Source organism: Staurois parvus, unplaced genomic scaffold (assembly GCF_062004578.1).
Source record: "Staurois parvus isolate SC_StPar_1 unplaced genomic scaffold, SC_StPar_1.0 ptg000001l, whole genome shotgun sequence".
Taxonomy (NCBI): Eukaryota; Metazoa; Chordata; class Amphibia; order Anura; family Ranidae; genus Staurois; species Staurois parvus.
In genome coordinates this window covers 2,604,789-2,627,500 of record NW_028317797.1, presented here as the reverse complement: position 1 = coordinate 2,627,500, position 22,712 = coordinate 2,604,789, and the positions used below count along the sequence as shown (strand labels likewise).

Here is a 22,712-nt window from a genome sequence, read left to right as displayed (position 1 = left end):
AGTATCACTTCCAGTATAACATTCACTGCAAAGAAAATACAACTTTGTTGTAACTTTGTATTCTGTCTCCTAGGATGTCTGTAATCAGTAAAAAAAAAGGGACTTTTTTTTATCAGAATACATGTATTTTAATAAACTGTTAAAATTAAATGGCATTCTTTATCAATCACTGTTAAAGGTGGTGATAAATAATAATGTATATTCATTAATAAATTCTCAGTGCAGGCCTGTTAGTTTTCTCCTCTTTTATATGTCTTTGGGAAATCAGGTCCTTTCTGATTTGGGATCACACTGGAGGAGATTTACTAAAAACTGGTGCAATCTGAATCTGGTGCAGCTGTGCATAGTAACCAATCAGGTTCTAACTGCAGCTTGTTCAATTAAGCTTGGGCAATAAAACCTGGAAGCTGATTGGTTTCTATGCAGAGCTGCACCAGTTGCACTCCTCTCCAGCTCTAGTCTCAGAATCCACTGGTTGATATATTATGGTTTTTGGAGAGGAAAATAAATGAATAAATACATTTAATGTATATTAAAAAAAATATATATATATATATATATATATATAATACATATATCTATCTATCTATCTATCTATCTATCTATCTATCTATCTATCTATCTATCTATCTATCTATGTGTGTGTGTATTATATACATATATATATTTATATTTTTTTTAATATACATTAAATTTCTATATATATATATATATATATATGTATATATATATATATATATAAATGTTTATATGTTCATATTGTGGCTTATCATTCCACGATCATTCAATTCTTTTTTCTCAGGTCTGCAATAGTTTTACCCCTTGAACCTTTTTTTTTTTTTTTTTTTAATATGTCACTGTGTCTGATACCCCAGTAAAAGTCCATGTTTTTTTTATGTCGCCAACCCTGTGTCACTATTGCCTGCTGGCCCTCCCCTGGCACTCACCAAATCCTCTGAGGGGCTATAGACGCCAGCTCTCTCTCCCTTGTGGCACAGTGCCTGTGAAGCAGCCAGCCTTCCACCAACAAGTTGTAATCTCTTATGAATCTGCTGTGTGTGCTTTATGTGCAATAACCCCCTGATTGTAAATCATTATAATAGAATCGCCAGCAGCTTGTGTTGAATAAGGACATTTTTTTCCTTCTCTGTCAGTAAACAGTATGTTGCATTGGCTGCATTTTAACGAAGTGAGTTGAAAGTTAGGGGGAAAAAAATGGCATCTTGAAAAACTAAACGACACCAGGTAATTTATTTTGACTTTAATATAAATAAAAACTTACATCGTTTTAAAGGTAACATCTGTTTCTATCATTTATTTTTTTTAAATATATTTTCTTCACTTATCAGAAATTATGTTTCTTTTTGTTGTTGCAATAATTAGATATTGAATTGCATTTAATGCTCACTCAATTTACTACTTTTAATAACGTTTATATTCATCTTTTTATTATCATTTTAAATTATTTTTAGTTATGCTGGTTATGTATTTATTTTTTTAATTACAATTAAACTGTAATCAGCTTAACTAGCTAATATATTAATATGTATGCTGTCTTTTAATATTGATGTTTTGGGGTGGTTTTTTTGCTCAATTTTTAACATGGATGATTTATTGTTGCAAGGAAAACTTTTACCAGTCTATGTATTCTTTTTTATTTCATGTGCCATACATGATAAAATGTTTTTAAGAAGTTCTCCTAAACTTTTAGAGTGAGTAGATAATTGGAAGGTGCAGATCAGAGAGTGTTTCTATATTTTTCTCAGTCATTTACACAATCTGTGCTCTGAGGACAATTTGTTGGCTCTCTCTGGATGTCAAAGTGACTTTTCCATCCTAATGAAAATAACTAACAATCCGAAGCATTTTAATGGCAATTGTCACATAGCGCAGCATTCGTCATTGTAGGGACAGGGAAGACATTTGTGGCTAAAGCTCTTATTTCAGGTGTGTTAATGGGATTAGGCGATGGTGGGAATGGTGGGATGAGGTAGCAGGTGCGGAGGCCCGAGGTGGAAAGTGAAGGCCACTCTAGGGCAGCACCTATAGCCTCAGCTGCGGGGGGGCGGGGTCAAGGTAGCCAATCCAGAGAGGGATACAACTGACACCTCTCAGGATGCTGTTAATCAGCAGCAGGGATGGAAGCGCTTTCCTTGAAGTCATTATCTGGGGTCATGTGTCCTGGTGTGAACACAAGTGCAGCAAGAACCATTTTGATCTTTCTGTTCACTGAGACATACAAGGTATCACCTTCTGCATCACATTGTTAAAGTTTTATTGGGAGAGAGATGTCTCTTGATCTCTTTGGTTAACTCATTGATGGCTGCAAGCAGAGCATGTATTAACAGTCAACTGTATATAGATGTAAACCCAATGCTAAAAATCTCATGTAAGTTAGTTTATATTTATTTATTTCAGGTACTTTTATAGTGCTGTCAATTTATGCAACACTTTACATCAGGGGCATCCCTAGTGTTGGTGTCACCCGGTGTGATAACACTTGGTGACACCCCCTCCGATGATCCCCGAAGAATGGATCAGATCTGCGGATTGAGCATAATGGATCAGACTCCAATCCATTATGCTCCCCAATCCGCAGATCCGATCCATCCTGCGGGGATCGTCGGCTTTCTTTACAACTTACCTTTTTGTGGAGCTGGTCCGGTGTCACCCCGTATAGGTTGCATGCCAACGATCCCCACAGGATGGTTCGGATCTGCGGATTGAGCATAATGGATCAAAGTTCGATCCATTATGCTCCCTAATCCGCAGACCCGATCCATCCTGCGGCAATCGTCAGCATGCAACCTATACGGGGTGACACCGGACCCGCTCCACGAAAAGGTAAGTTGTAAAGAAATCCAACAATCCCCACAGGATGGATCGGATCCATCCTGCGGGGATTGTCGGCTTGCTTTACAACTTAATTTTTTGTGGAGCAAGTCCTGTGCAGTAGGTGTCACCTGGTGTGGCACGCACCCCCTGCACCTGCCTCAGGACACCACTGCTTTACATATATATATTCACATCAGTCCCTAACCCTCTCAAGGGGAATACAATCTAAGGTCCCTGACTTACATTCATATATATACCTACTAGGGCCAATTTAGACAGGAACCAATTCACCTACCAGCATGTCTTTTGAGTGTGGGAGGAAACTTGAGTGCCTGGAGGAAACCCATGCAGACACAGGGAGAACATACAAACTGCAGGCAGGTGGTGCCATGGTTGAGATTTGAACCAGCGACCCTACTACTGCCAGGTGGAAGTGCTAACCATTTAGCCACTGTGCTGACCTAAGTTATAAAATGTATATGTCATTTCAAAAGTCATCTTCAGTATTTTTAAAGGGGAACTTCAACTAGTATTTCAAAATGTAAAGCAGAACTTTGCCCTCTCAGTCAACATCGATCATTTTTAATCCTTATGCTGCTAGCATTAGTATAATGATAAGTAAGTATATCATAAATACTTGTTCTCAACTTTTTTTTAAACATTTACATTTCCTGGATTTCATGCCTAGGCAAATGATGTCATCCATCTCAGGAGTCTTCAGGAGGGGTTTTCTTAGTGAAGCAAACCCTCCTATTTGCATGTCTGAGCTAAGGGCAGATGAATGCCAAGAAGTAAATGCTGCATGAATCTTCTGCCCTTACTCAAGATGGCCATGACCAGAAATGCTATGGGATGTTTCTCAACCTGATTTCTCAGCAAAATAAAGCATGAAAGTATGGATAGATGTGCGAGTTTGCTCTGAAATTTAAAAATTAAATAAACAGCGTTTTTTGTTTTGTGGTGCTCAGATTCAGTGAAGTTCCACTTTAAAGGATATGTTCACCTTTCGCAACATGTTACATGTTCCACCCATATTCAGGGTGTAACATGTTACGCTTGGACCGGACCGCACACCCCCAGATCCCTGTTGTGACAGCTAGTGGGGAATCTTCTCCTCCCTGCTAGCTGTCACAACTTAATAAGAAAAACTCAGTGCGGGGCTGCGCCCACCTGGCCACGTCACCCATTCACACTATTCTGTGAATTAGAAAACTACAAATTCCGATAGCCTTTGCGGCTGCCGGCTTGTAGTTTTCAATGAACTACTATGATGCTCTACAGCACCATGGTAGTTCATTGAGCCTTCCTGTCAGTAAGTATCTGCTTGTACAGGATGTACGAACAAGCAGATATACTGACAGATCAGAGGGAGACCTGCATGGCATCAATGATCTGCTGATCACTGCTGCAATGCTTTATTCTAGGTTCACACCTAAGTGTTTTGCATTTGGCAGAAACGCACTACAGTCCACTTAACATGATTTCCTATGGGACACATTCACATCTCCGCGTTTTCACCTGGTGCATTTTTGGAAAGGGTCAGGGACTTTTTTAAAGTCAAAACATTGCGTTTTTGGTTCATTAGACATCAATGGAGATGCTGCAGAAATGCATGTAGTGTATTTTCGATGCGTTTTGTGTTTTCATTTGCTCAGCAACAAGTTGGGTAAAAAAAAACGCATAAAAAATGCGTCAAAAACACATGTGCAAAAACACAAAAAAGCACTGCAGAAAATGGATCAATCGCAAGCTGCATAGGTGTGAACCTAGCCTTAGAGGCTCCAGAAACAAAAAACAACAAATGCACATTTTTTTTTGCTTGCAAAAAAATGTGCATTTATTATTTTTTTGTTAAAAGGTGAACTTATCCTTTAAAAGCAGAGGCTACAAATACTGTATCTGGTGACTTTGAAAAAACAGGCACTCACCAGTCCATGCAGCCCAGCACTATCTTACGACAACTGATTCTTCTCACCGCTGTGCCATCATCTTGGATTTGGGAGCTGGCTGTGACTTTCTGATGAATCACAGCTGGTTCTCTACTACAGTGTTTCTCAACCTTTTTTAAGTCAAGGCACCCTTTAAAAGTATGCAGAATCTTAAGGCACCCTTTAAAATTCTGCACAATCTCAAGGCACCCCATTCTAAAATGTAAAAAACTATTATACAAACATCCAGTACACCCAACGTTGGAGGTGATTTATTCTTCCAAAGCAAATACACCTTTGCCAGGGGCGGACTGACCATTTGGAAACGCGGGCACTGCCCGAGGGCCCGGGGTCAGTAGGGGGCCCCATGAGATGCCCCTGGTACCTTTTTCATAGACTTTTTTGAGTTTGGGCAAGGACACAGGGGCCCCATGATCCCCTAATGCCTGGGGGGCCCATGAGTTGTCAGTCCGCCCCTGACCTTTGCATACTGGTACCGATTAGTATTCCAGTGTGTCTCTCTGTTTCTCTCCCTAAGTCTGCTAGTCTGACAGAGAGGGGCAAACAAGGATGATGTCCATGCACTCCATGTGTTCCTTATCAACTGATGATGTCATTGGTTGTTAGGATGCAGGCAGCTAGAAGGTCATAAAAGTGCACCATGAAAACCTGTAATTTTGTGTACTAAAAGGCAGGATTGATCCACCTACTAGCTTGTATACAATGTTTGGGCATTTTGCCAAGGCACACCTGAAGAAGGCTGAAGGCACACCAGAGTGCCTAGGCACCCTGGTTGAGAAAGGCTGCTCTATTACACATGCACAAGAACACTTGGAGCAGGGCGACAGGTCCTGCAGCCTCCTTGGATGTTTGATGTATACCAGGAAACTGCAGGTGAGTTGTAGGAGGAGGAGGAAGAAGAAGAGGAGGAGAAGGAGGAGAAGAATGGAACAAGGCAAAGTCATCCTTACCTAGGCAAGGACTGAGGAAGTGAGAGCCAGGACTGATAAAAAAGGTACTTGTTCCCCTCTTTCATGCAGAAAACCTGCAACTCGGGTACAGGCTGGGGTGAAGGAGAGAATGAGCAATACTTCACATTTTAAAACATGACATGTTGGGTATCTATTTACGAGGTGCAACATCATTTTTCACATTTACAAAAAAAAATAAAAAATATACATTGAGGTTTGTTTTTTTTTATTCATTAAAGTGTATTTTTTCCCAAAAAATTGCATTTGAAAAAACACTGCGCAAATACCATGTGATATAAAAAATTGCAGTGACCACTATTTTATTCTCTACGGCCTCTGCTACAAAAATATATATAATGTTTAGGGGTTCTAAGTAATTTTATAGCTAAAAAAACCATTGATTTTAACATATGTGAATTATGCCAGAATTGGCCCGTAAAGGAAATGTTTCAAAACCTAAAATTAGCAAACTGCAGTGTGAAAATGCTATGTACTCACATGTTTACAGAGCCTGTGCTATCTAACTGCAGAGGGGACCTTTTAATAATATTGAAAAGGAGAGTATTTGCTTAGCAGTGCATTTTAACTTAACTTAATGTGTTACTAAAACCACAGCAGTAAAATCATTCTGCATAAGCAGTAAAGCATGCTTGTTATACTCACTGTGGAACCTAAGGGGTTAATCCTCCACAAGGTGTAAAAAATCTGTTTGATCCTGTCTTCTCTGATCCTTCACTTCTACTGTTCCCAATCCATTTGCTGATAGAAGAGAACCTTGGGAGCAAGCTGCACATTCTTAGTTTGATGTGTATTGCTAGAGAGAATTTTTTATTTTTAAGGGAGAGTGCATGTGATCAGCAAAGGACCAATCAGCGCTGTCCAGACAGAGGGTCAGGGGTTTTGCAGCCTCATAGGACAATCAGGGGACAATGAAAATTCCTCCTACAAGTTTTAACCAGTGCTCTGCTGGACACTGATAGAAGTCACAAGACTGTTCTAACTGCTGATGAGAAAAGGTATTTATCAGTTTATGTTTGCTAAAATAACTGCATTTCCTTGCTCTGTGTACTGTGGGAGATCAGATATAGTGAATGCAGGGTAATGGGTTTAGTAACAACTTAAGTTGACTATGGACAGATCAAAATTCAAAGTTCAGCAGGGACCGGCCAAATTTTGATCCATCTATGGCCATTCCCGTTTGACAATCAATCTTACGATCGATTCCTGTCAAACGAGAATGTTGAAAAACTTTTGTCGATCAGTTGCAGTCAATCAGCTACAGCCAATGATCACTGTATTCTGACAGTAGCTAACAAAAAATTTTAAAAAAAGAACCGTCTATGGCCAGCCTTAGTGAATAAGGTGAAAGTTGTTGTTCAGTTTAATCATCCAATCACATACAAGCAAAATTCCTGTTTGTTTAACTTTACTTACATATTATTGGGTATTCAAAGTACACCTTGGCTTTCACTGACAGAAAAGAACAATAGAAGGTAATCACTGTGCTGTACTGTATGCCTGGTCTGTATAGGTGATGAGAAAACATGACTGCTGCTTTTATTTATAGTCATTGAAAATGTTTTTTTCACATTTGCTGAGAGGTTAGAACCGCTGTTTTTATTACTGTATGAGTACTCATTAGTGAGATTCACGCTCTTAGTTTCTCCTTATTTCTAAAGTCACCAGATATGAAAGTGAGGGTAAATCCAAATGTTTGAGTTACCACCAGAACAGGAGTGGAGGGGGCCCTTTAAAGTGACAACTGTCCAAGGGGAGATCTCCCTGACATTGGAAAGATATCCTCTCACTTTCCATTGTGTCTACAGGACAGAAAGTGAAGGGGAATCTCCCTAATGAAACACACATGGCAATAAAAAAAAAAAAACTGAGAGCAGGTATAACCTTCCCTACTATGCTCAAAATGAAAAAAAAAGATTTTGCCTTTAAATATGCTTAAAGTGTTACCTAAGCCCACAACAGTAAAATCAGTCTGTATATGCAGTAAAGCATGCTTGTTATACTCACTGTAGAACCTAAAGAGTTAATCCTCTGCATTGTGTAAAAATGCTGTTTGATCCTGACTTCTCTGATCCTCCTCTTCTTCCAGTGCCCCCCTCTTATCTCCTGATAAGACATATCATGTGGAGACACTCTGCACATGCTCAGTCTGATGTATATTGCTAGAGAGTTGTTTTTTTTTCTTGGGTGAGTGTATTTGATCAGCACAGGGCCAATCAGCATAGAGGTCAGGGGTTCTACGTCCTCCTAGAGCAGAAAGAAAACTCCTAAGCTTTAACCAGTGCTCTACTGAACACTGATAGAAGTCACAAGACTGCTCTAATTGCTAATGAGAAAATATACTTAGCAGTTTATATTTACTAAAATAATTGCATTTCCATGTTCTGTGTACTGTGGGAGACCAGGTAAAGTGAACGCAGGGTTTAGTAACACATTAAGTCTTCATTCATACCTGAGTGTTTTGTAATGAGTTTACAAAAGCCTGACTATGTTTAACATGTGGAATCCCATCCCTTGTATGTTCTACTCCCTACGTCTAAAGAAATACATTAACTGCATTATTTTTTTAGTGTAATTGGGCATTTTTGACCCCATAGACCTCAAGTGGAACGCCTGTAAATGGATGATAAGCATGTTTTGCTGCTTGCATTATTGCACTTGAAGAACATCTCTCTTCCTATATAATTGCTCTCCTACCTTTCCTCAGCCCAGGTAAGAAAAAATATTTGAATGGGCTGAAAATTGCACAAGACAGCAGTAAAAGTAGCACATGCACTTAGTTTCAAAACCATGCTGCATCAAATTGCGGTACCATGACATTTGATGCCCGCAAACACACCGCATTTGTGATTGCAGTGCCGTTAAAAATGTATTGGCACCCACAGCAGATTGCAAAGACAGTGCACATGGAACGTGCATTAACAGCGCAATGTTCTGGTGTGAACCAACTTTGAAACTTGATACACGTGCAAAAACACTTGCAAAAAGCTAGTAACATGAATTAAAATGCCCAAAAAACTGCTGGTCATAAACCTCAGACAAGAAATATGAACAAAACATATCCCTCTATACTGTGTACTTTTCTCAATCCAGAGTGCTAAGGGACATTTCTGTCTGCTCCCCCATTCCTTTGCTATAAGCATGAGTCACTTCTGACAAGTTTTCCTGACACCAAGAGAAAAATGGTGACGGGGAGGGCACAGCCTGTGATTGACAGCCTCACCTCTGTTCCTGTGTGCTCTGTGTGTCTCTTCATTCCAATCAGCTCTCAGAGCTCTCCTCACTGATGTAACTTCAGCTCCCCGCCCCCTTCTTTTCAGAATTGAGAGATCCTGTGTAAATTCTGCACTTTGAATGGATGTAGGGGAAAGACGGCTGTAGATCAACAGGTACAACTCATGTAGGAGGATTTATTTCACTTCTGTGTATCACCTGAGGCCAGTCACTCCACTGGGTATATGTAAGGGTTTACAACCACTTTAACACACCTTGATAATATTACTTATATTAAACTGATCACAATCACACTTCATATTGACGTAGGAATATAATGTACATATGTATAGTATACTGTATATGTAATATATTCTTAGTGATTTTATATTGTTATTTCCCCCCCCCCCCATTTGAATGAATCTGGGGTACATAACACCGCTACTCATTCAGAAAAAGAAAAGTGTAGTGTAAAAAATGACAGTAGACAGTTTTTGACAAGTTCTTTATTAAAAACAAAAATTAAAAAAAGTCCCCCGAAGTAGATTCAACGTTAATCATGATGCCCGCCACCACCGCCGACCCGGGAAAAAAAAACGCTCCACTCTTGACGCTGGCTTCCACTGTATGACAGCTACCCCGGGATGACTGTTCTTAAATACTGTGATGACATCACAAGGGGGCTGTGGTCAGGTGCTTTGGCCAATCACAATGCACTGTCAGGACACAGTACATTGTGGGGCCGAACACACGAACATAGGCAGTTTGATGAACCCAGTGGGAAGTCCACAAACCCTGATAGCACAGAACTGCAATGAAGTCAATGAGAGACAAATTTTGCTGTATTTTTTCATCTTTTTTGCAAGCTTTTGTTGAAAGTGACATAAAAATGAGTGGCGTTCCCTTTACAGTTCATACCAGACCTTTATCCAGGGCATGGCAATATCATCAAGAAGTGGGTCATTATGGCAAGTGAGTCATTGTGAATTACCCTGAATTTACATCACTAGAAGGCATGCTTGATGCAGAAATTACCTGGGGGCATTGTTTGCATTTTTTATATTGTGATGCAGTTAAAAACCTTATCTACGGTGTTGATGTGTTTATTTAATTTTAACCATTTCTTGGAAGGAGTAATAAGAAGTGCCAATGTACCTGTTATTAATTCCTTGAGGGGGGGTGGATGAATATATGAGGCCCCCTTATCATAAAGGGGGCTTCCAGATTCTGATTAGTCCTCTCCTCACAAACTCACACATCCCAATAGGGACTAAATGGAGGAATGAGGCCCCCTGCCCCCAAAACATGGGGACAAGGTGACTTACAAGGGTGGAGGCTTTGCTCCAACCAAAGTTAATAGGTTTGTGGACTGTATTGTTCAGAAAGATGGAGAGTACATTCACTGTCCTCCATTTTCTGACCTGGTATGAATTTTAAAGTAGACCCCACACCTTTTCTCCAATTTTGTAATTATATACTGCCTCTTTAAAAAAAGGGTGTGCCATATTATTTTTAATCCCTGACACCTTTGTAGAAAGCTGCAATTGAGTCAAAGAGGATAGAGGCTCTTCACATAGATAAAGGAAATATTGGAATTTGTGTACTCTACAAATATTAGATACATTTCAGGGTTGCTATTGCTAATCTACCTCTAAAAATACTTGTTGCATGACCATAAATAAACCTGCAGTATGCCTATCTAGATCTATGACCTGTATAAAAATGAATCCTTTAGTAAATCCATATTTATATATATTTATATATTTATATTATCTGATTTGCATTCTGATTTCCCCCTGTAACATTTTTATTACCTACTGATCCTGCCAGTAGATCCATTATTTTATTTACATCCTTTGACAGGGTGACATTTAGTTCTGCAGTGAAATCACTCATCAGTGATGTCACCCTAAAGTCTTAGATGGACATGTAGTTTTAAATATGCAATAAACAAATTAAAACCTAGTTCCAGCTAACACCTTTTAAGCAGTTAGAATCGCAAGTTATTTATTCTTCAGAAAAACGGTATGGATTATATGAAAAAAAAAACCATGACCTTTGTATGCAGCCTCAGCCATTTTTTCCCCAACCTCAGTGAGGGCTCCAATACATGGGCAGCATGGGGCAGTAAAAACAGATGTTTGAGCAGTGGTTTTACTGGCCCCAGCCACCCATCTAAAAGATAACATACAGACAGAGTTCCACACATGCCACAGTCATGATGCTTTGCTTTTCAGCAAATTTAATGTAGCTTGTCAGGTTTCACAGGTGGCACTGCCTGTCAAGCTCACTCATTGAAGTCAATGGAACTGCAACCCATTCTAATGGCTTGGAGCACCGCTGAGATCCATGCCAGTGTGGGTGCCAGCATCTGAAATGCTCATCCAGAGTCTCAGCTCCTCCTAGGCCATGCCCCATGACTCATTTCTCCCCGCTGTCAGGTCTTAATTATAGACCAAGCCCCAGGGGTGGGGTGAAACACGTCTGAGGGCATGGGCTGGCAGGAACCGAGGCTGAGGCCACTTCGCGGTAGCCACAGCTTCTCAATGGGACTGAGCCACAACTGCAAACAAAACAAAGAATTCACACACTGAATAATGTCATTACAGGTACTAACTACTCTTGTAGTACTTTAAATTAACCCTTCAAGTAGATGTAAACTAGAGCACTGTGTATCAAAAAGACTAATTATTTTTGATATAATACTCATTTTAATCTTTTTTCATCCATTATTGCATTTCAGTGCTGCTGATATCCTGAGGCTTCTTTGCAGCCACTTTCTGTCTACATGCATGCACTCCAGGAGTGACTGATTAGCATTTTTATAGAGCAGGCTTCCTGGTGGTGCTAACAGTGGGTCACTAGTGTCTGGGGGTAAAAGCTCAATCAGAAGATCAAAAAGGTCTTTTGATATGCCATGCACTGAAAATGCTATTAGACCTTCAGATATTAAATCCCATTCAGCATATATTCCAGTTTAATGCGGAACTCCACCCAAAAGGGGAAATCCCCTTTTGATGCCCCCCCCCTCCCCTTTGACATTTGGCACACTTTTTGGGAGTGGGGGGTCGGGCCGGTACCTGGTTTGGACAGGTACCCACTCCCTCTTCTGCTCGGTTTGACTAGGTGATCCAAGTGGAAGTTCCCCTTCCCCCTCCCTCCCTGAAGTCTTCAGGGACACTGCAAAGGACCAATCACAATGCGCAGCGCAGCTCACATATGCGCAGTGGGCACCTGGCTGTGAAGTCACAAGCTGTCACAGCTGGTTACTCAAAGTTAAGATGCCAGTGCTGGGGACCAAACACAGCCCCGGAGCCCCCCAGAGCGAGCACACTGCTGGATCTGGGAACATGTAAGCCCTGGTTCACACTGATGCAGTGCAGAATTTGCAGCGTTTCCAGTGCGAATTCCACACTGCATCACAATCGCACACCATTCATACGAACCGATGTGGGTGTGTATGGTAAGTCAACAACACCCCGAAATCGGTCCACAAAATGCAGTGCGATGTGCAGAATCGGATAGCATAGGTGTGAATACCTATGTGATCCAATTCTAGTGCAGATTAAAAAAGGATCCTGCGTGTTTTGGTGCGGGTGCTGTGCGAATAGAGCCATACATAATGTATGGCTCCAATCGTACCACACACAAATCGCATGTGATTTGTACAGGAATGCGGTGCGGTTCCTGTGCGAATCACATGGGATTTCCGCACTGCTGTAGTGTGAACCTAGGTTAAGTGACTGTTTATTACATGTCTGAAGCTAAAGTAGCTGCTGACTTTAAATTTTTCCAAAAAAAAAACTACTGGAGCTCTGTTTTACGTTGGTGTCATGACCACTTGCTAAGGTTTCCTGTTTCAGGGTGGCTCCTTTCTCTTTCAGAATCTCAATAGACACCCTTGCATGCAGGGGCTAGAGTTGTGTCTCCCTACACTAGGTGCATCAATAGAAACACACAGCTTCATAGGCTAGGATGGCAATGCAGTCCTTTATTCTGCCCTCCTCCTCCCTGCCTCTCCTCCAAGTTACAGACTGGCTGGAGACTGCATTGTCCACTGTTAACTCTTTCCTGTGAAGTCTAGAAGTTTAGCAAAACAACACCGGGAGAGCAGGAGCCAGCAGCATTGAAAATTTTAAACTACATGTGCTATGGTTAGAATTTTAACATATTTTTCTGGGGAATTATTTTTTTTTTACTGTGCTCAATGTTTAAACTAAAAAACGCTGAGGGTTTAATACCATTTTACCAATCGCATCATTCTATCTACTTTCCAGGGGCGGACTGACAACTCATGGGGCCCCTGGGCAATAGGGGATCATGGGGCCCCTGTATCCTTGCCCAAACTCACAAAAGCCTATGAAAAAGGTACTCATGGGGCCCCCTACTGACCCCGGGCCCTTGGGCAGTGCCCGAGTTTCCAAATGGTCAGTCCGCCCCTGCCTGCTCCCCATTCACACCTGAGACCTTGTAACACTAATGAGTCAAATGACACCGGAGAGGGAAAATGGATAATTGGGTCCAATTTGGACATTTTCTCTTAGTGATGTACTCACGTTTGTTGCCAGAGGTTTAAACAATAATGGCTGTGTGCAGGGGCGGACTGACCATTTGGAAACTCGGGCACTGCCCGAGGGCCCGGGGTCAGTAGGGGGCCCCATGAGATGCCCCTGGTACCTTTTTCATAGGCTTTTTTGAGTTTGGGCAAGGAGACAGGGGCCCCATGATCCCCCATTGCCCGGGGACCCTATGAGTTGTCAGTCCGCCCCTGGCTGTGTGTTGAATTATTTTGAGGGGACAGCAAATTTACACTGGTATACAAGCTGTACACTCCCTGCGTCACATTGTAGCAAAGTGTCATTTCTTCAGTGTTGTCACATGAAAAGATATAATACAATTTTTACAAAAATGTGCGGGGTGTACTCACTTCTAGAAGATACTGTAGCACCCTGGGAAGGTTACATCACCAGTGTCTTCCTGCAGAGATCTTGTTTATTTATTTATTTCAGGTACTTATATAGTGCTGTCAATTTACGCAGCGCTTTCCATATATGTATTGTACATTCACATCAGCCCCTAACCCTCAAGGGGCGTACAATCTAAGGTCCCTAACTTACATTCATACATACACATACTAGGGCTAATTTAGACAGGATCCAATTAACCTACCAGCATGTCTTTGGAGTGTGAGAGGAAACTGGACTACTTGGAGGAAACCCACGCAGGCACAGAGAGAACATGCAAATTCCAGGCAGGTGGTGCTGTGGCTGGGATTCGAACCAACAACCCTAGTACTGCCAGGTGGAAGTTTATAAAACTAGATCTGCCCAAGATCTGACACTGAAATTATCGGTGGGCTGGCAAAGAAAACACGGAAGAAGAAGCCACCTATGATGTATCCTGTTAAAATGATGGCATGGGATTACATACAGCTGCATCCTAGGAAGTTCTCAATACGCGTTCCAGGAGACAGACCCAGAGCTCTAGGCAGAGTTCCAGAAAATAAAGGGAGATGGTTTCATCTGCCCTTAGTAAAAATGGCCACTATGAGAATAATGGGGAGGAAAAGAAAAATAAGGTATGCAAAGAATAAAATGCTTGCACTTATTTAGAAGTATCTGTTTGTACAGTGCCATGACTAAACATTTTTAAAATGCCTTTGTTGTAATTTTATGATAAAGGGGAAGTTCCTCTTTAAAGGATAAGTTCACCTTTCGTAACATGTTACATATTCAGGGTGTAACATTAAATATTTTACAGTCATACCAGCCCTCGATTCCCCCCGCTCCCCAGCTTTGACAGCTAACATGGGATCTTTTCCCCCCTCGCTATCTGTCAAATGTAAAAAAAAGTGGCTGTGTGGGCGGAGCCATCAGTGAATGAGAGACTACAAGTTCTGAAAGCCTTAGTGGCTGTCAGCTTGTAGTCCTCAATGAACTACATTGTGGTAGTTAATTCATTCTTCCTGTCAGTATATCTGCTTGCTTGTACATCCTACACGAGCAAGCAGATATACAGACAGATCTGCAGGAGATCTGCATACGCACCAGCGATTTGCTGATCACTGGTGCAATGGTTTACAGGCTCCTGCAGACAAACATAATAAATGCACATTTATTTACCTGCAAAAAATGTGCATTTATTATTTTTTTCTAAAAGGTGAACTTATCCTTAAAAGAATAACAACACTTTGGAAAACAAACTTAGTTTTTTAAATATACATATTAACCTCCCTAATGGTCTGATTATGTCCCTATTTCTGTGCTCAAAGCGGTAAAGTTTTTTGCATGGAAATATGTATTTTTTTTATTGTAGGCCTGTAATTTTTAGGAATAACTCACTGAAATCTGTCCGAACAAGTCTAGTAAACATCCCGGGTATATTAAAATTTGAAACACGAAATCATAAATTATAATTTAATAAATAATCATAAAAAATAATAATATAATAATAATAAGTTTAATTCAATAATATAATCAAACCAAAAACACTGACATCACTGAGCAAAGTCGCAGAATCGTTTTCAGTGTCTGATTACGAATTTCCCCAAAATCATTATCACTCAATACTGCAAGTGGTTCTAATTTACTATCGCTGTTCTCTATCTGGTCTAAAAGCGATTTCGACCTAAAGGAACGCTTTTTGTACGCCATGGACGTTTCTCAGTTTCCAGGCAGTAAAAATGCAGGCAGGGCACGACAAAGCACTCGGGACAAAATGTATGTGAAATGGTTTGATACAGTAATGTTTTACTGTATTATTTTAGTGAATTTAGTGAATGTCACTTTTTGTGATTTTCAAATTTCCCGCCAATTCCGTCCCCGTACGTCCCAATGTCGCAGGGAACGGTATCCAGAAGACAGATGCCAGCATCGGCCGGAGGACATTACAGGGGACACTGCAGGAGGGACATCGCGGGAGCGCAGGACAAGGAAAGTGAAGAACAGATGCTGGAGCAGAGCCGCATGGTAAGCCCGATTGTAGCTGGGGGTTACCGCTTGTGGTACTGAAACTTTACCCCGAGCTACACTCGGGAATACCGCCAGGGAGGCTAAATGCTCACCGATGCCTTTTTTTACAGTGTATGGCAAACCAAGAAAAAAAAATGCAGTACATCTCTACAATACTTGCAATATTTGCCAGCTATGCCCAGTTTTCTCTTGCCAAACTACTAAGACTCACCTACTCTGCCTTCTCCACAACATAAATGCTAGTCATTCTGTAGTCCCAAGATAAAGGGCTGGGAGGACTAACTGCTCTCCTTGAGACAACACAGCTAATAAGCACTGGACACAGGGTAGCACTAAATTCTGACATGATAAAAAGGTATTTTATGCTCTTATTGAACAGATATAACAAAATGCTTCCAACTCTTATATTTAACAGACCAAAAAGAAAGCAAATTAGAAAAGTGTATTGTTGAGGTTTACATACATGTTAATGCTTCCAAAACTTGCTCCTATTCAGTGATATTGCTATTTACAGTACTGCAGCTGTCTTCTGGCATGGGAGGACATCAGTGGGGAGCAAAAAGTGGCCCCCAACATATACATGCCAGAAGCTTTGTGGGTAGTCCTTGACACTTGGGCCATTCTCAGCTATTTGAAAAAAAATCAAGCTGTGCCACTGCACTGTGCGTCAACATGTCAGCATGCGCTGCAACGTTCAAGGGTTGCATCATGTGGAACCTGCAGATCAAGAGGCCAAAGACCTCAGAAGAAAGCCTAGAGAAGATGAATGCACTGCAAAAGGCAGAGCACAGACATTTCAGAGCTGGGAGGGATTGCTTTGTTAGGGTAAGTCTGCCATAATGTGGTAATATACTGTGCATGCCAGCACAGTATGGCTAAAAGCTCCAAAAATTATAATAGTTCTGCTTTAAGCTAACTTGACATACAAAACTATGCTTTGTATTAGATTTCTGCAACAAGTACTAGTCCAATGAGATAACACTAGGAGCGAAGCTCAGGATATTATTGCAGCATATAAGATTAACAAAATCTTACTCAGTAATCTTAAAATCTCAAGAATCTTGGAAACAAGAAGGAAAATGCAGAAAAACAACGGTCAGCAGAAAACAAACTGAAACAGATTAAACACAATTGTAATCCTACAGTACAAAAATGGGCAACAATCATTATTATCCAGTATTTGTAAAGTGATATGTATGCTATATAAGAACTGTTAGAAAATTCCCCCTTAACATTCTGTTCCTGGGAATGAGTATTTCTCACTTAAAGCGGAGCTCCAGTCAAAGATAAAAATAATATAAGTCAACTCAGCAACTAAACTGTAGCTGCTGACTTTTAAAAAACAGCCACTCAACTGTCCCATGATTCAGCGATGTCCTCAACACAGCTGTTTTCACTGGCCATCCTTGCTCCATGGTATTGGCATGCTAAGTGTGGGCACCTAACTGTGACAGCTTTTAGCTTCACTGCCGGGTGCCAACTTCGCATGCGCAAGTAGCACTGCACTTTGTGAATGGACCCGTAGTTTTCTGGGACTTGTCATGTGTCCCAGAAGACTACAGGGAGGGAGAGAGGAGGGAGAACAACTTCGCAGCTAGACAATCACAGCAGAAGTGGGAGTGGGTACCTGTCAAAAACGGGCACCCGCTCCTTCCCCAGCTCCCCAAAGGGGCCAATTCCTCATGGGGAGCAGGCTACCATTACCTAAAGCGGAACTTCCCCTTTAGGGTGGAGCTCCGCTCTAAGCTATTTCTGGAGCTCCTTCCTTTAGCATGCCAAGTGTTTTTACAATTGTCTTAATAACAAGAACACATTCAAAAAATGGAAAGACTCCAGCATGCTTAGAGTATATCTAGAGCCAAGTAGCACTGCACTTTGTGAATGGACCCGTAGTTTTCTGGGACTTGTCATGTGTCCCAGAAGTCTACAGGGAGGGAGAGAGGAGGGAGAACAACTTCGCAGCTAGGCAATCACAGCAGAAGTGGGAGTGGGTACCTGTCAAAAACGGGCACCCGCTCCTTCCCCAGCTCCCCAAAGGGGCAAATTCCTCATGGGGAGCAGGCTACCATTACCTAAAGCGGAACTTCCCCTTTAGGGTGGAGCTCCGCTCTAAGCTTTTCTGGAGCTCCTTCCTTTAGCATGCCAAGTGTTTTTACAATTGTCTTAATAACAAGAACACATTCAAAAAATGGAAAGACTCTAGCATGCTTAGAGTATATCTAGAGCCAAAACATTTTTTGTTAGTTTTGGATAGAGAGGAGAATGTTTAGCAACTCTTTCAACTTTTTGTTTCGGTTTGTGGGGATTTGCCATGTCTGTTTGTCCTAGCAAATATTGATACCAAAAATGAGAGCAAGGGCAAAAACGAAAATGCTGAGTTTTCACCAAAACAAGGATATATGGTAAGTCTTCCAATGCGAGCACTTGTTTCACTGACAGTTATCCAAGGTAGGGATTCCCCTCACTTTGGAGTGACTTCCTAATTTCCTGTTGTATTTCCAGGTCAGTTAGGAAATAGTAATGAGGTTCGTGTTCATTGCTACCATGGGTTTAAAGTCAAACTTGTATGTTCGAGGTTTTCTATTCACAAATTAATGTTGAAATTCACCAGGCCAGATTTTGTGTAATTCGAATTAACTGCTCAGTCTTTAGGTCTAGGTCAGCTGGGTTAGAATGGTCAAAAAGGGGTCTTTTGGATAAGCCAGCCATTTCACTATAAAAGGGTGAGGTCACATCAGCCATCCTGACAATGGGCTCTATTCAGTAAAGCAGATTGCATGTGCTATTTAGATAATCTGACACATTTTCCCCAAATATTGCATGCTGAAAATGTCAATTCGCTATCCTTATTGTTGTATTTACCTAAAAAAGCAAAAATTCTTGGTAAATACCAGCTAAAACTGTGCTAAGTCAATTTACTAAAGGAAATAAATAAATGAGTGTGTTAAATAAGCAGTAGTCCTGGAATGTGATTGTTAAGGAATCTGTTTTATTTTAGCTGAGGAGCCGGCAGCCATTGGTGTCCTTAACAACCAGTTGTTAGCTGGTTAGATGGTTGTTAAGGCGCAGGCGGTTGCCAGATCCTTGACAAACATGACTCATCTTCTCTCAGCAGGATTCCCTACTGACAGCAGAATGTAAACAAAAGAAAACAAATAACACAGAGGGTCCTCCAAATCATACCAGGCCCTTTGGGTTGGGTATGGATTTTGAGGGGAACCCCATGCCAAATTAAAAAAAAAAATGGTGTAGGGCCTCCCCAAAAATCTATAACAGACCCTTATCTGAGCATGCAGCCCAGCAAGCCAGAAAAGGGTGGGGGGCGACTGAACCATACCAGGCCACATGTCGTCAACATTGGGGGGTGCTTAGGGGGAGGGGGGACTCCCCCCTTTCCCAAAGCACCTTGTCCCCATGTTGATGAGGAAAATGGCCTCTTCCCCACAACATTTGCCCAGTGATTGTGGGGGTGCGGGGAGGTGACTCATCTGAATCTGTAAGCATCTTTTAACAAGAGGGCTCCCAGATCCCAGCCCCCCATGTGAATGAGTATGGGGTACATGGGGTACAAAAAAACAATAAATGTCACCTGAAGTAGATCCAATGTCAATCACGATGAATGCTGGACGCCGACCTGAACGGAAAAAAAAAAGAACCCGACCAGCACAGCTGTTTGGCTCTCTCGCTGAATGACAGCTCCACTGTTTAAAGCCTTGTTGGCCCTACCTGTGTTCGCTTGACCTGTTCACTTCCCTGCCTGCCTCCCAATTTGCTTCCCTATATACGGTATACACATGCTGCATGCTGCTTGTGCTGCCTGAGCAAGTTCACAGTTCTCTGAGCAACTGTCTACTTACTATTTCATGTATCCTGTGTCTGAATACCCATGTACTGATCCTGGCTTTGTCTATTGTCTGTGCTTCTCTGTCGCCAGCCCTGAACTTGTTTCCTGGTATTACTTCAGTCTTCTGTTGTACTCTGCGCATGCTAGTGGACTCTGCATTCTCCACTGTGCGTACCTGGTGGCTTCGACCTTGTTTCAGCTTGCTGCAAGTCCGTTCTCACCAGTTTAGACTCTGTGCCTGGGGAAACCCGAGTTGGCGAACTACAAGGGCACATCCTCAAACTGTCTCATTTTGGCTTTAACCTGGGATGGTGGCAGAGGATTGACTATTTTACCCTTGAATCCAGAACCCATTCACCACAAATTCTCCAGGTCCTCAGTGTCAGTGAGGGCAATGCTCTCCTCAATTATCTCTGGCCCTGAGACAGCTGGTAAGCCTCTAGTGCCCGTTTTCTTGGGTTATGCTCCAGGTGGATCACATGAGGGATTATATCACTAATCCCAAACTCGTTGCTGCAAACCATTTTGGATACCTCTTCAAAATGGGTGCATTCAATTTGAATGATAAACCATTGACATGGTGAAAAGAACCCTCTGTTTCTCAGGTCCTGTTCTCATAGCCTAATCTCATTGATGGCAGGCAGCTACTGGTGCAGGTCTGCCACATGGCCAACGTCAAGTTCCATCTTATGGGGGGTCATAGATGAGGCTATTTGCAGGCTACTTATTTTTGTGCTGCATTCTGCCAGATGAGCCAAGGCTGGATATGACCATTTGAATTGGCCAAAAGCCTTTCTGGCCTGATGAACAACCTCCTAGAGGAAAGGGTACCTCATGGTGAACCTTTTCACCACCAGGTTGAGGACATGTATCAAGCAAGGTACATGTGTGATTTTTTTTCCAGGCAATTGGTGTCCAGCAGGTTAGAGTCTTTGTCACATACAACCTTGCCTGGCTAAAGATGGCATAGGATGAGCCACATTTCAGCCTTGGCCTAGAGAACTCCTAGCAGCTCTGCCCCAGTGTGGATCCTGTTTCCCCAGACAGGGATGCTGCCTGGCAGTGTATAGCTTGGAATATTTCATGTGCTCTGAGGCTCTGGAGGGAGACTGGTAGTTCCAATGTGTCAGAGGATGAGGCCAGTTAGAAAGAGATGATATAGGTGATCTGAAAGACAAGTTGTGTTGCCACCAGCTGCAGCAGTGTGCCCTTTCCTGCATTCTTCCCAGCCACCAGAAGGTTAATATGTCATGCAATAAAGGATATGTAGCTCATGCTTACTGGATCAGCATGTGTGCCTTGCTGCTGATAGAGTGGTCTATCACACAGACACATTAAATGCTGGTGGAGGGCAGGGATGGCCTTCTGGGCACAATAATGGTAGCCAGGTACCTGCCACTGTGGTGTGGAAAGGGCCATAATATTACTGTAGCAGGATGCTTTCATGAAATGTTTTGCTAAGCTGGCATTAAGATGCAAAACATGTTATTGATTTAGAGAATTTTTTCTTTCCTTTTAGCAGCTTAGGAAGGATGCTGCTGGGGATGGCATGGAGGGTGTGAGAGAATTCTGCAGATTTTCAAGCCCTCACCTGACCCTCCTCAATGTAGTTCTATGAACCTCTTCCCCACATGATGTGGTGTTGCCCAAGCCACCAAAACCCTTGTGTGAGACCTCCCTGCCATTAGAGGTCACAGATGTGATTTTTTTTTGGATGCAGGAGGATAAAACTGTAATGGAGGTATGGAAATTAAAGAATGAAGAAGCGTGGTGTAAACATTTTGCTGATGACTTGTTTTATCAACTAGACTGTCCCCATTTACTGGGGACAGTAAATATGGGGACTGTCCTCAGCAAATGGAAATGAAGGGCAACCATTCCCTGTAGACAATATTAGCCACATAGTCAAGTTGACTGACACATGCACATGCCACTAAATTTGGCCTGGTCATTTATACTTCAATGACTTCTGGGTACAAAAGGATTCATGTAACAAATGTAAAAATGTAATAAATTTAGTAAAAAAATCATTTACCTATATTTCCCTTAGAGATTGCATTTTATTTATTTTTTTATTTTTAGTGGCATGCTTTTGTGCAGACTTTACTACTGCACAATTAGCCAAACCTAAATTTATTGTGATCATTCGTTACAGGCAGCTAAATGATAAGGATCCTTTGTGATACATAAGTATATATAGCATGATGCATTACAATAAACCATTTTCTTAAAAAACAATACCCAACTTTCACCATGCCACCCAATTACTGCACCACAGGACACTTTACATGGTACCCTTTATTTAGCCCACAGGATACTGTCCTTACCATTAAAGGTACAGTTGGTTGTGTTTGCGCACAACTGCCACTGACTACCAATGCAGCAGGAAAGGGGTTAAATATTATGGGTAAATAACACTGTCACTATTCATCAAGATGGAGGAAAGTAAATAAATGCCAATGGCCACCAATTCAGAGAGGAAAAGGGTTAAATAACACTGCCACTGACCACCAACATGGGGGGTTAAATAACACTTACACAGAGAGTAGGCTCACGTTTTAAGCCCCTCCTTCTGTTAGCACAATTTTGTCACACACACAGTTTGCTATGGCGTGCTGCACATGTAACCTGATTGTTCTCCTCTGGGGACCCAAGTCTAAACCCCACATGAAAAAAAATCTACAGCCCCAGCTGTGAGAAATGTACTGCCATTTTAAAGTGCATCTCCTTGGGCTTCATCACAATTATAACATCTTAGACTCATATACCAAAGAGTCTTTCTAAACAATAGTTTTGATTACTTCACAACAACCAATTATTGCTTGATTGGAAACTGAGCTAGGGTTTATAGAGCTGGGGCAAATGCTGCAAGTGTTCAGATGCATTCATCTTTCATTTGAAAAGTTCCTTCACAGGTGATTCTCACCTCCTT

At 41.6% G+C, this 22,712-nt stretch overlaps 1 long non-coding RNA gene across 1 annotated transcript in view; it reads right to left on the bottom strand.

The window, feature by feature from the left end:
• The window catches only part of LOC149474744 (uncharacterized), a 4,795-nt gene extending 3,723 nt beyond the window's left edge, over positions 1–1,072 (bottom strand). The window contains exon 1 of the long non-coding RNA XR_016306210.1: positions 948–1,072. This is a non-coding gene — a long non-coding RNA (uncharacterized LOC149474744). The remainder of the gene's footprint in view (positions 1–947) is intronic.
• Between the last annotated feature and the right edge of the window lie 21,640 nt (positions 1,073–22,712).